The sequence below is a fragment of the Taudactylus pleione genome, unplaced genomic scaffold (genome assembly GCF_031769625.1).
Source record: "Taudactylus pleione unplaced genomic scaffold, aTauple2 ptg000093l, whole genome shotgun sequence".
In the NCBI taxonomy this organism is placed as follows: Eukaryota; Metazoa; Chordata; class Amphibia; order Anura; family Myobatrachidae; genus Taudactylus; species Taudactylus pleione.
This window is the reverse complement of record NW_028284495.1, coordinates 37,887,477-37,901,959: the sequence shown is the minus strand read 5'-3', so window position 1 is coordinate 37,901,959 and position 14,483 is coordinate 37,887,477. Positions and strand designations below refer to the sequence as shown.

At 44.2% G+C, this 14,483-nt stretch overlaps 1 protein-coding gene across 3 annotated transcripts in view; it reads left to right on the top strand.

Annotated features, from left to right (window-relative positions):
- Nucleotides 1-14,483, top strand: part of PPP4R1 (protein phosphatase 4 regulatory subunit 1) — a 106,425-nt gene that overhangs the window by 52,552 nt on the left and 39,390 nt on the right. The window lies entirely within an intron of this gene.

The following is a 14,483-nucleotide window of genomic DNA, read 5'->3' as shown; positions in this document are numbered from 1 at the left end:
TTATCAAAATTTAAATGATATATTGTGGTTTGTGTTTTGGTCCCGACATTTGGCTTGAATATTTTTGTACTCCATTAGAATACAATTATATTGCTTAGTAAATAAAAATATGAGAAATTACAGAATGGAGCTGTGAGTTGCACTAACTTTGTATTATTTAAGTGCATTCTTACTTATACAGTAATAATTTGTTATTATCAAGCATTTTGTTTGAACAGTTTATCCTGACGCTGCTCCATGTACAGCAGTGGTTCTCAAACTTGGTCCTCAGGACCCCAAACAGTTGATGTTTTCCAGGTCACCCGGCAGGTGCGCAGGTGTATTCATTACTCACTGACACATTTTAAAAGATCCACAGGTGATTCTGTAAGGAGACCTGGAAAACATGACTTGTTTGGGGAACCGTGTTTGAGAACCTGTAGCCATGGCCAAAAGTTTTGAGAATGATACAAGTATTGGTTTTCACAAAGTTTGCTGCTTCAGTGTTTTTAGACCTTTTTGTCAGATGTTACTATGGTATACTGAAGTAAAATTACAAGCATTTCATAAGTGTCAAAGGCTTTTATTGACCATTACATTAAGTTTATGCAAAGAGTCAATATTTGTAGGGTTGACACCTCTTTTTCAAGATCTCTGCAATTCGCCCTGACATGCTGTCAATCAACTGATGGCCGGCCATTCTTGCCTAATCAATGCTTGGAGTTTGTCAGAATTTGTGGGTTTTTGTTTGTCCACCCGCCTCTTGAGGATTGACCACAAATTCTCAATGGGATTAAGGTCTGGGGCGTTTCCTGGCCATGGACCCAAAATTTCGATGTTTTGGTTCTCAAGCCACTTAGTTATCACTTTTGTCTTATGGCAAGGTGCTCCATCATGCTGGAAAAGGCATTGTTCGTCACCAAACTGTTCTTGGATAGTTTGGAAAGTTGCTCTTGGAGGATGTTTTGGTACCATTCTTTATTCATGACTGTGTTCTTAGGAAAAATTTGTGAGTGAGCCCACTCCCTTGGCTGAGAAGCAACCCCACACATGAATGGTTTCAGGATGCTTTACTGTTGGCATGACACAGGACTGATGGTAGCCCTCACCTTTCCTTCTCCGGACAAGCATTTTTCCAGATGCCCCAAACAATCTGAAAGGTAATTCATCAGAGAAAATAACTTTACTGCAGTCCTCAGCAGTCTAATCCCTGTACCTTTTGCAGAATATCAGTCTCTCCCTGATGTTTTTCCTGGAGAGAAGTGGCTTCTATGCTGCCCTTTTTGACACCAGGCCATCCTCCAAAAGTCTTCACCTCACTGTGCGTGAATATGCACTCACACCTGCCTGCTGCCATTCCTGAGCAAGCTCTGCACTGGTGGCGCCCTGATCCCACAGCTGAATCAACTTTAGGAGACGGTCCTGTCGCTTGTTGGACGTTCTTGGGCACCGTGAAGCCTTCTTCACAACTATTGAACCTCTCTCCTTGAAGTTCTTGATGATCCGATAAATGGTTGATTTAGGTGCAATCCTGCTAGCAGCAATATCCTTGCCTTTGAAACCCTTTTTGTGCAAAGCAATGATGACTGCACGTGTTTCCTTGCAGGTAACCATGGTTAACAGAGGAAGAACGATGATTTCAAGCTCCACCCTCATTTTAAAGCTTTCAGTCTGTTATTCTAACTCAATCAGCATGACAGAGTGATCTCCAGCCTTGTCCTCGTCAACACTCACCTGTGTTATTGAGAGAATCACTGACATGTCAGCTGGTCCTTTTGTGGCAGGGCTGAAATGCAGTGGACATGTTGTTTTTGGGATTAAGTTCATTGTAATGGCAAAGAGGGACTTTGCAATTAATTGCAAATCATCTGATCTCTCTTCATGACATTCTTGGGTATATGCAAATTACCATCATAATAACTGAAGCAGCAGACTTTGTGAAAACCAATACTTATGTCATTCTCAAAACATTTGGCCATGGATGTATGATATACAGGATTGATTAACTGTTTTAACACTTAATTTTATTTTCAACGATCCTTTTAACCAAGATTAAAGCCTTAATTCTTATTACAAGTTTGAATTTGCACATGATATGCTATTACACGTATGAGGAGGCCCAGCCATTTGTGACATTTTATAAGAGAAATAAGCATGCTTCAATTTTATATTGGTCTTAAAAAGTAATTGCATTTTAGACAAAGTCCTCTCTGGCCTTTATCATAGTGAAGGAGAAAAGGTAATATATTTTTGTGTATGTTGATTACTAAATTGGCCCTGGTTTGGTACTGAACTAAATCCTCTGGTAGTTGTCTATATCGAAGACACAGACATGAATATTCCGTATCACTATTATCATTGTCCCATACAGTGGTCACCTGAGCCTGTGTAAGATGTTTGGCAAAGGGTTCCTCACAATGAAACTTCCTGGTTTGTTTAAAAAAAGATTAATATCTCTCTAGCTATGTCATGCTGCTGCCACCCCAAGATTTAATTGTAAAGCGAATGCTTTGCAGTTCTTTTGATATTCCAGCCTTGTAACCCTCTGCAACCAAATGTCCATTTAAGCACAGTTTACAAACCAAGCAATCCCCTGTAATTTAATTATTTAGCAGTTAACAGCCAAGCTATCTAGCATGTAAATCTGTAATGTACTGTGACAATTTAGTCATTATATTACATTTAATAACATTTATGCCATTGTGGTCTTAAAATATACAAAAAAAAACCTAATATTACATAAAGGCATATCTGAATCTGGAGACCAATAAGAATTAAAAGAGAAAATAAGACTTAATATCGATGACGGAGAAATTTCGGACAGGACATCAATTACGAATTAATCCCTTTAAGGGGGGTATCCACTAGACGATAAAGTTGAACGATAATGAAAAAATCGTTCGATAATCGTTCAGACATCGTTTGAACATCGTTTGCAAATCATGCAGTAATTGTTTCTAACGATGTACGATGCGCGCTCCCGCTGGTCGTTTGATCGTCTCCTCCATCGACTGAACATGCAGGTCAATTTCACTTGATTGCTTACAAATCGTTTACACATCGTTTACACATCGTTCACGCTGAACGATCAAACGATGAAACACTGTCTGCCCACTATAGCTGAAAGCTCTCAATCACAGATTAAAACAACATAGTTTATTGTTAGATCTTTTGCAAATCGTTTGCAAATCTTTTGCTAATTGTTCAGAGTGGAAGATCATATTTCAAGGGAAACTTCAAGGGAAAATCGTTAAGAGGTTGGACAGGGATAAAATCGTCTAGTGGATGCCCCCAATTTAGTCTGACAATGGATAACTGTTTCTTGGTACTGACACACCATTTCATTCTGCCCTCATGCTCTCCTACACTTGAGCTCACCGAAGATAGTCCTGTGAGTGGTTAATTGGTTTCAACTAACTGGGTTGCTGCCTTTCTGTATGAGATCATTTCTAATGATATCTGTCAATTATATATTTCCTCGGGAGCATATCGGCATCATCAATTTTTTCTTTTTTTTTTTTTCTTTTTCAAATTATTTTAATTGAATACCAAGACAATATACAGTCAGCACAGTGTATTACCTCAGTAAAACAGATAGCATATACACTGAACCACAAACAGATCATCACACTCAATTGGTATTATTAGAAATCCACAAAACTAAAATATAAAATAAAAAATAGCACACTGAAAAGAAAAGAAAAAGGGGGGGGGGGGTAAGACGAAAGAAAGAGAAAAAACCTCTATATCAGGGAAAGGAATAATGGGAAGAAAGAAGAATTCTACCATATAATAGTAGGGAGGTCCAAAACTGTTTCTCATACTGATATAGGAAGCAGTCTAGCTGTCAACCATTCTGGTATCTCCACAGGCCCTACCCTCATTTCTACACAGTGACTTATAATGATCTGATTCCTTATAAGTCATAAATGGGTACCATATAGTTGTAAAATCTTGGCAAGAGCTTGACAAGGACAGCATAAGGTCATCCATAGACATATAGTGATCTAAACGAGCACACCATTCAGTCATAGTGGGTATAGAAACCGATCTCCAGTGTACTGGGAATAACCGCCTTTTGAGGCACTTAAAATGTCTAAGTAGTGTCTTTTTATACTGGACCTGAGGTCTCCGAAGGAGATTTAGCAGCCAAAAACTTGGGCATGAGGGCAAATCTTCCTGGAGAATAAGACTGGCTGTTTTTATCACCCTGTTCCTGAAGGCCCGGAGCAGGGGACAATACCACCAAATATGCAAAGGTGTTCCCACCCCCTTGTTGCACCTCCAGCACGTGTTTGGGTCTCCTAGGTACATTTTAGCGAGTAGGCTAGGGCAACTGTACCAGTGGGAGAGGACCTTATAATGTGTTTCCATCACCAGCATATTTGAGGAGCTAGAAAATGTATTTCTAAAAATCTCTGGCCAGTCATAGTCTTCCACCAGACCTTGTAGATCCATCTCCCCGTCACAAGTGAATTTAGGCCTAGTGGAAAAGGTATGGTTCACCAAGATCTTATAGATAGAGGACAAAGGGTGGGAGGGGTATGATTGAGAGGTACACATGTTTTCAAAATGAGTAGTTCCCCGATGATAACCTGTGAGGGGACCTAGGCTGTGTAAAAAGTGCTTGATCTGAAGATATTTCCAAATCTTTATTTGGAAAGCTCCAGTTAGCTTGAATCAAAGGGAAGCTCAACATGCTTGATGCATCCACTAGTGGGCTTACCTTAGAAATCCCAGACGCCCGCCAAACCTGGAATGTGTTACTTTGTACTCCTGGAGGGAAACTAGGATTTCCAAATAAAGGGGTGAGAGTGGAGGCGGTTGGAGAAAAAATGGTTGCGAACGCAAGCGACGCCAGTAAGAAACAGTAGGGCCTAAAAGGGGATGAGATAAGGATGGAAAAACTGAGCCAGGGCAGCTCCATACTAGGAGTAGGTAGAGATGCAGCCTAAATATCAACCCACTGTTTCCTATCCAGGGACCTGCCCCATTCCATGATTCTTGTAAGTAAAACTGCATGGTAATATGAGGGAAAATGGGGCATTTTGTGGCCACCCCTGAGCTTATTTCTATACAATATTTCGTGCTTAAAACGAGGTCTACGACCTGCCCAAATAAAGTCTCTGACTATACGATGGAGTTAAGTGAACCAAGAGTAGGGGATCGCAATAGGGAGGGTTTGCAGGAGACATAGCACCCTAGGGAGTATGTTCATTTTGATAACGGCTATCCTCCCCGTCCACGAAATCTTCTTCTCGCGCCAGGTAAGAAGATTTGCACGAAGTCTGGCTAGTAATGGGGGAAAATGAGAATGCAAAGTCTGGGAAAGATCTCTATGCAACATTACTCCGAGGTATCTAACTTGTGTCGGGTGCCATGAAAATTGGGAAGCAGATTTCACGTCCCGGAGGCCAGTTTGATCCATTGTGAGGTTAAGAGCCAATGATTTAGATAAATTGACCTTAAAGTTTGATGAAGTTCCAAAACGCCCAAATTCAGCCAGCAGACTGGGGACAGATGTCAGAGGATTGGTCACTATAGCGAGAAAGTTGTCTGCAAACAGAGCTATTTTATATTCCTTCGCACCCACAGTCAACCCAGCAATCTGATTGGTCTGTCGAATGGCCCTCGCCAAGGCCTCCATACATAACACAAATACCAATGGCGATAAAGGACAACCCCGACGAGTGCCATTTGAAATTTGAACAGGCTCAGAGAGGTCCCCATTAATCTTCACACAGCTGAGGGGGTGGAATAGAGAGCCCGGATTCTCTGGAATGCCATCCGACCTATGTCCAGATGCTCTAGCACACCTAATAAGTCCCAGTCTACCCTGTCAAAAGCCTTCTCCGCGTCTGTTGAGAGAAGACTGGCAGGAATTTTCCGACGGGAGGCTTTGTGAATTAAATCAAAGACCTTTGTGGTATTGTCCCTGGCTTCGTGGCCAGGGACAAATCCCACCTGGTCCAAATGAATAAGTCTAGGAAGGAACAACTTGAAGCGATTTGGCCATTAATTTGGCAAAAAGCTTCAAATAGACATTCAACATGGAGATGGGCCTATAACTGGAACATAAGGCCGGGTCCCTCCCTTCTTTAGGGATTACTGAAATGTGAGCCAGGAGAGACTGGAAAGAAAAAGGCGAAATATCCGAAACTGCATTAAAGGCCCTAAGCAATAGGGGTGATAAAACTTCACAAAATGTCTTATAGTACCCAATAGAGAATTCATCTGGACCCGGGCTCTTACCATTCGGAGTTTATTTAATAGCTCCCTCAAGCGAAGTAAACTGCTCCTCTAATACCGCTATCTCCCCCTCTGAGAGAGTAGGGAAACCAACCTCTGCCAAATATGCTTTAATAGAGGCCCTCCGAGACATAACATCCAGCCTTGCTACCAGATCTTTTAAATTATACAACTTGGGACTAGTAGGACTGATAGCCGAGGCTATATCTTTCGCAGAACTACAAACTGATCCAGAATGAGACTTCACCCGGGCAATATATGTAACAGTACGTTGGGCTCGTAATGCTGTAGCTAACATCCTACCCAGTTTATTGCCCCAAAGAAAATAGCGGCTACAGCATTTACGTGCATTCAGTGATATTATCTGACATAAGAGTACGTAGGCCCTGATTCAGAGGCGCTCGCAAAAAACGAGTGCTCGCTCTGAATCAGGGCATGCGCTTGTTTTTTTTAGTTGCAGCCTCTTGGCCGCTCGCATAGTTGTGGGTTACCACGTACCGCTTATGCGAGTGGCCAGGTGATGGTCGCGATGGTCAAGACCATCGCGACAATTGGGCTTGGGACGAGACCCTTGCGGTAGGGTCTCGTTGCCACAAGCCCCAGTGGTCTTCCTGCTCTAATAGAGCAGGAAGTCCACCTACTGACATCACAAGTGATGTCAGTAGGGCCGCCCACAAACGGCAGGCGTTCCTGCGTCCCCGCCCCGCCTTCCAAAAGGGACGAGCAGTCGATCAACAGCGACAGCCTCCCCTTTTGGATGCGAGCGCTGGAGCGAGTACTTTTTACGCTCGCTTCGGGGCACGCGCAGTGCGCACGGCTTAACAATCAACCCGCTTACAAGAGCATAGCGCTTGCGAGCAGGTCTGAATCAGGCCCTTAGTTCCTTGCGAGCATCTATAAGAGATTGGAGAGTATCAGTGGAAAGTGAGGACTTGTGTTGAAGTTCCAAGGTCTGTATCTTCTGTAGTAAGGCACCCCTGGCAGCCAGACACTTTTTTTTTTTTTTTTTTTTAAGTATGCACCTAATTGTATAAGTTTCCCCCTTATAACGCACTTGTGTGCCTCCCAGACTGTAACAGTAGGTGTGTCAGGGATATAATTTATATTAGTATAGTCATAAATTGCTTCCTTAATCTGTTGTCTGGTCTTGAAGTATCAGCTCGTTTAGCCTCCAAATATAAGATTTAGAATTGGTAGTTGGTATATCAATTTTAAGCTAAATGGGGGCATGGTCTGACCACGAAATAGGACCTATTGTGGAAGAAACGGCCAGCTGAAGAAATCTTTGGGAAATAAAAAGGTAGTCTAGTCTTGTATATATCTTGTGGGGGTGCGAGTAGAAGGAATAGTCTCATGTGGAGGGGTGTTGAATGCGCCAAACGTCGACCAATAGGTGTTCATGATAAGATTTCTTAACCTTACGATGATATTTATCTGAGTATCTAGGCGCTGGGTTAGAGGAGTCAAAAAAGAATTCTAGCGACCAATTTTAGCTCACCGCCAAAGTTCAATATACCTTCGGCATGCGCCTGGACAAAATTGAGCACCGTGTCAAAAAAGGCTGGTTGAGCGGTATTTGGGGCATATATATTAACGAAAGTATTTGGTTACATATTTTACAATTGAGTAAGAGGGCCCGACCTGGAATCAGATGGTGACGTGACAAACAGCATCAGTGACAGAGGGATGTCTAGCTAGCAAAATTGCTACCCCCAAAGTTTTACCAACCTGGTTATTAGAGAAATATCCACTAGGGAAATCTCTATTACGGAGAGACGGGGCTGCGCCGTCCCTAAAATGCGTTTCTTGTAGAAAGGAAATATCCGCCTTTAATTCGCATAACACACGTGACCGTCTCTCTGGAATATTGAGGCCCTTTACACGTTAACAGAGACAATATTCAAAAGTAGCCATTACATAGGAATAAATTGGACAAATGGCAGCATATATTAAAGCAGTAGTTTATAGCAACTGCAAATCTGAAAAAACTAAATCAGTATGGTAAGTTGTATTACAATTGACCCTCAAAACCCTGGAATGAAAAGCATTTACAGAAAAAGAGGGAAAAAAGTAAACACATAGAAATCTAAACAGAGATACAAAAAATATAGAATCAGGAACACACTGCTCCTGAGCAGCATTGTGGTAAGGAAAACAAGTCCCACCACGAAGCTCAAGACCACAGTAGACGGTGTATGTGGGCAACAGGGGAGAGATAGACCAAACACTGATACATAGAAAAATCTAACAATATATATTCTAGAAAGCTGCATAGAGAAACACAATTACAATAACATGTGTAAACTTGTGACGCCAATTGGCGAGGTATAAAACTCCAAATTAACATATAAGCAGCTCCTGGATACATTACTTAGTGAGAAAAGAAAAAAACAAAACACACTATATATTGATGTCCCGGGGGCATTCATATCCTTGACAAAGGGAAATCATCCAGTTATAATGAAACCCCATAGAACTTCGAAAATAACACCCGTAGTAGTGCAGTTACAACTGATGGTTAAACGGGAGCATAGGACATATAAGCATTCAGTAATCATACCGCAAACGAAAAGCTAGATGGAAGAGGTAAATAGGTCAGGAAACATCCAATGTGGGGAGTATACTCACATGACCAATGAAGGGAAAGCGGTAAATACGGGTCAGCTACTCAACAAAATATGTTGTAATATCTTGGGACACTTGGTGCGCAAGTGATAAGAGTCTATATGAATTTTCTGGATTATTAGACCTACAAGAAGAGTTGAAAATCTTTGTAGATCAACATTCAAGTCGCTGTTTCCGGAGAAGCTGTAGAAGAGGGTGCGAGGGGTGATGTTGTCTCTGGGATCTAGGAGAAGGCCCCACAACTTGAAAAGGAGGGATCCTTGGAGGAGCTTGCGGTGGTAAGACACGGACCTGCAAAGACTGCCACTCTGGGATTTGAACAAGCGGGATATCCAAGTGTGAACAGAAGGGGGAAATATCTTCTGGGGAATGTAGAGTGAATGTCTTCCCTCCATTGGTAGCTGTGAGGCTAAATGGGTAACCCCATCTGTATTTAATGTTACGGGGTCTTAAAGCATCAGTTAACGGCTTTAGGTGTTGCCTTGTTTGCAGAGTATGCCAGGAGAGATCTGGGAACACTTGAATAGTCTGATCATCCAACTTCAGACCATCAGTGCCCCGCAGTTTGCGTAGTATCTCTTCTTTTTGGGCGAAATAATGCAAACGACAGATAATGTCACGTGGGCGGTTAGGCCGTAGGCCCCTAGGACGAAGCGCCATATGGGCTCTATCAAAAATTATGGATTCATTAGGATCTTGACCAAGAATTTAATTGAATAATTTAGTGAGAACATCTTGAAGACCTTGAGAGGGGATATCTTCAGGTATGCCTCTGATCCTCAGATTGTTCCTACGACCTCTATTGTCAAGATCTTCCAAGTGGTCCCGAAGGTTCTGAATCTCAGTGGCTTGTAACTTCAGAGTGTCGACTAAAGCATGTTGAAAATCGTTTGTTGCCTCTCCACACTCTTCTAGAGAGACAATGCTAGACCCTAGGTGTGTCAATTCAGTCTTAAGTGTGGTGACCTCAGAGTGCACTACATCACGTAGCTTATCTTCTGAAGAAGCAGAATCAGCCTTGGTAGGTATGTCCGCTTTAGTAGGCAGAGACTTGAGAAGCTGAAGAACTGTACGGATATCTTGTCGCTCACCTGAAGCTGAGAAACCAGAGAGATTCTCCATTTCAGCAGGAGCCTCAGAACTAATCGATTGGGCAGGTGAGGCAGGGCCCGGCGATGCACACATGTCCGAGTCTCCCTGAGGGCGAAGAAAACGTTGGAGATACGTGCAAAGCGAGGCTTCCGAAGTTGTAGAAATGCCCTTCGGTCTCCTTCGCCTCCTTTGGCTCATGAAAAAAATAAATAAAAAATAAAAATAAAAGAAATAAAATTAGATTGAATTTGTACTGTTGCTAGACAAGAGATTGTCTCTGATCACATCATACCTATCTTTCGGAGAAGGCACTCTTGAGGATAGCCTGAAGTCCCAGAGATACCAGAAGGTACGCCCCTTCTAGACGATGACATGGGTCGATAGAGAGTAATTATATCACGGTTTGTGTGTAGATACTACTGTGAGATCTCAGGAACCATTATAAGAGAAGTCGGCACTTGGGTGTTCAAGTAATAGTAGCAGCAATATAGGTAAATGTATCGGTTGTCTTAGTCGTCAATCCCCATAGAGGCTGTCATGGGAGCCAAAACCCCAACAGCATACTTATACTGTAAAGGGAATTATAATAGCAGAAGGCATGTAAATTTCCTGAAGCTGTGTAGTCCCGCTTATATCAAACAATACAGCAATGCCGGGGGCTATCAATGAGTTGCAAGGTGTAGATCATGACATATTGCTCTTTTCTCACTCTGGAGTTGTCCCCTCCTCAAGCAAACCCGGTGGGTTCAAGGGTTGAATAGATATATACTGCTCACAGCAGATGGGTTCTCACAGACATTCCGTCCCACAGCCCTCACTGTCTTTTCACCAACCTGATGGCCGATGACGGGGACTCGCAGTCCATGGCACAGAGTCCTCTGCCAGTGGTTTCAGCCCAGCTCTATCACATCAGTGGCCACAACAAACAGGAGGGCAGAGGCAGACCAATGATCCTGGTCAGGCTGTCAATTCAGCGAGCCTCTGCAGGGGAAGGAGCCAGGCAGGAGCAGCCTGCAAAGTATAGTGACCGGTGGGATCAGCGGCCGGGGCTGGCGGATGACCTCACTAACCCAACTCGCGGGTCTGAAGGAGCCACGGAGATGTGTCGGGCAGCCGCCGAGGACACAGGGCTCAGATCGGAGCACAGTTAAGACTACCTGGGCACAGGAGAGCTCACAGGGAACTGCCGCTGGGGCCAGTTAGCTGAAGTGAGTAGGACGCTTGGGGAACGTCACTCCAAGCGCCAGACAGTAGCGGGAGGTTGGACCAGAATGTTTCCCCGGCATCAACAGGGCTTCGGTAGCTGGTAGAGAGAGTGTGGGGAGACCTCAACAGGGCCAAAACTGCAGGGCAGACACGGGGCTCCACAAAAACACATCTGTCCACAATGGCTGCCAAGTCACGCCCCCGGCATCATCTATCTCTTAAAGCATAAGTTTATAAACGGATGCTTACTAGAGATGAATAGGAAATATAATTTTTGGGTCTTTTTGTAGCAATACTCAATATTCTTGACCTCGCTAATAATATGATCTATTAAGTTATGATATATCATGGGTCTCGTTGCACTTTTTAGAACTACATAGGCCCGTATTCAATTGGCAGCGAAAACTGCAACAGACGAATAAAAACTGGAGAAAAGTTTTCTCCATCTCAGACAAAGAGAAAAAATAAATGCAAAAGCCCTATTTTTGGCTAAAAATGTGGTGATTTATTTCAGATCCCTTTGGACATGGGGTTGTTTAGAGGCGTATTTTGAAGTTATTTTAAAAGTCTTTAAATTCTCCTCATAGTTTCCTGTATAGATATTGAATTTAATTATTGTTCTTTGAAGCCCCCATTTGGGGATTGTTCTGCAAACCTCATCTGAACATGCTAATTTTATGTAGGCTAGGTTCCCTGAATATGCCATATGGACAATGGGAGTTGTCAGCGTAGTTAAATTAATTCCAGCTTTGTTTTTACATAGGAATTAAAAAATAATTTGTAGTTTATTCTTAATCTTTTACCCCCTGATCATGCTTAACCTCAATCCAGAAAAGGCTTTACTTGTTGAAATATATTTTTTCTTTGTGAGAGGAGTTGATAATTAGTTTTGGAATGTTGTACTAGCTGGGTCACTAATTATGTTAGTGTATGCAGTGCCGGCAACAAGAACCTTGGGGCCTGGCGCACTCATGTTTTTGGTGCTTCCCTGGTAGGTACAGGCCAGTTGGTCAGTGGCTCATCTCCCCTGTGTGTCTCCAACCTCATCCCTGCCTTTGTCTCTCAGCCTTATCCCCCTGTTGCTCCAGCCTCAACCCCTCGTCTCTCCAGCCTCGTCCTCGCCTCTGTCTCTCCATGTCCAGCCATCCACTCATCATCCCCTGTGTCTTAGCCTTATCAAATGCTTCTCTCAGCCTCATCATTTCTCCCTGTCTCTCTGTCTCATTATCCCCCCCCCGTGTCTCTCAGTCTCATTATCCCCCCCCCCCCCGTGTCTCTCGGCCTCATTATCCTCCCCTGTGTCTCTCGGCCTCATAATCGCCTTATCATTAATTTCTTCAATGTCTCCCAAAGGACATAAATCTTCTTCCCTTTGGTGCCTTAGTAGTTACAATTTCAACAAAGTTCACCCATCCTCATTATGGTTCTGGAAAATTGTAAGAACGGATGCAAATCTCCAAGGTTGGGGACACGACCTTGCTTCAGTGATATCTACAGGGACTATGGTCCTGACTGGAATCAAAATTAGGAGGCCCTATCAAGGCCTTGGCCCTCCAGGAGGCAATTCACTCCCTGCTACGTTCAGGGGTGATAATACCGGTTCCTTCGACTCAGAGGATCTGTTTTTTTTTTCCACTCTTTTTGATTCAGAAGCTGAATGGGTCTCATCAGCCTATTCTGAATCTCAGATCCCTCAACAGGTTTAACAGAGTACCCAAGTTCCGCATGGAAACTTTGCGATCAATTGTCCTGGCAATGGAGCCTGGGAATTTCATGATTGCTCTGAACATTCAGGATGCATACGTGCATGTACCTATTTCTCCAACCCACCAGTGGCTCTTACGGTTTGCTGTTCTGCTGCAACATTACCAGTTTCGGGCACTGCCCTTTGGTCTTCCAAAATAATGGCGGTTATGGCGGCACCTCTCAGACGCCAGGGTGTCAGAATCCTGGCATACCTAGACGACCTCTTAGTCTTGGCAGACTCGCCAGTTGTGATGCAACGCCATCTCTAGCTGACCGTGGACTGTCTGCAAACACACGGCTGGCTCATCAATTGGAAAAGGTCCTCCCTATCTCCGACACAGCAGATGGTACATCTGGGGGCACTCCTGGATTCTGGAATACAGAGAATCTTTCTGCCAGCAGACAAGATTTTGACACTACACTTGTGTGTGCACAGCTTGCTCCACAATCGGACGGTATCCATTCACTCAGCAATGCTGGTCCTGGGGTCCATGGTATCCACCTTCGACATGGTGGAGTACGCCCAGTTCCACTCTAGGCCCCTTCAACAACTGATTCTCTCCCTGTGGAACGGACAGTATCATCTGATCCGGTCCCAGACTATCCTCTCTCCAGAGGTTCGGCTTTCCCTCTCATGGTGGCTACAGACGTCACATCTGGACAAGTCGCCCCTTCTGGATTCCATATTTGGAACTTCTCAAGACAGATGGCCAGCCTTCGCAGATGGGGCGAGGTAATCGGTCATCATACCTTTCAGAGACGGTGGACAACTCAGGAAAGTTGCCTTCCCATAAACATTCTGGAGCTTCCAACAGTATACAGAGCACTCACTCAGGCGCAGGCCGGTCCAGATCCAGTCTGACAACGCACCTGCGGTAGCGCACCTCAACCATCAGGGAAGCGCTCTTAAGTTGGGCAGCCATGCGAGAAGTGGCAAACATACTGGTCTGGCCCAATTGTCTGTCATATCTCGGCATTGTTAATTCCCGGAGTCCTAACTGGGAAGCAGGTCCAGAACCAGAGACCCCTCAGCTGCCTTCGTGGACGCCCTGGCAGTGAGATAGGAATTATATCTCGCATACCTCCTTTCCTCCGATCTCCTCCTCCCGAGGGTTCTTTGAAAGTTCAAGCAAGAAGGCGGCATGGTGATACTAATAGCCCCAGCCTGGCCCAGGCGACATTGGTTCATCGAGCTATGGAGTCTCTCCACTTCCTCTACGGCAGCACCTGTTGACGCTGGGCCCTTGCCTGTACCCGGACCTACTTTGGCTGGCTGTCTTTGACTGCTTGGCTCTAGAGTCCTCCATCTTAAAGGCTAAAGGTTTCCCTAGCTCTGTGGTCGTGGCGCTTAAGCCTGCCTCGGCCCGCATCTATTTTAGAGTTTGGCACTCTTACTCTCACTGGTACTCCCCCAGAGGCTATGACTCTACAGTGTTTAGGGTCTCCCAGGTACTTGCCTTTCTTCAGGCTGGGTTAGACCTCTGCCTCCGCCTGGCCTCCCTTAGAGTTCAGGCTTCTGCTCTGTCAATCTGGTTCCAGCGAAGGATTGCTCCCCTGCCTGATGTTAGAACATTCTTTCAGGGTGT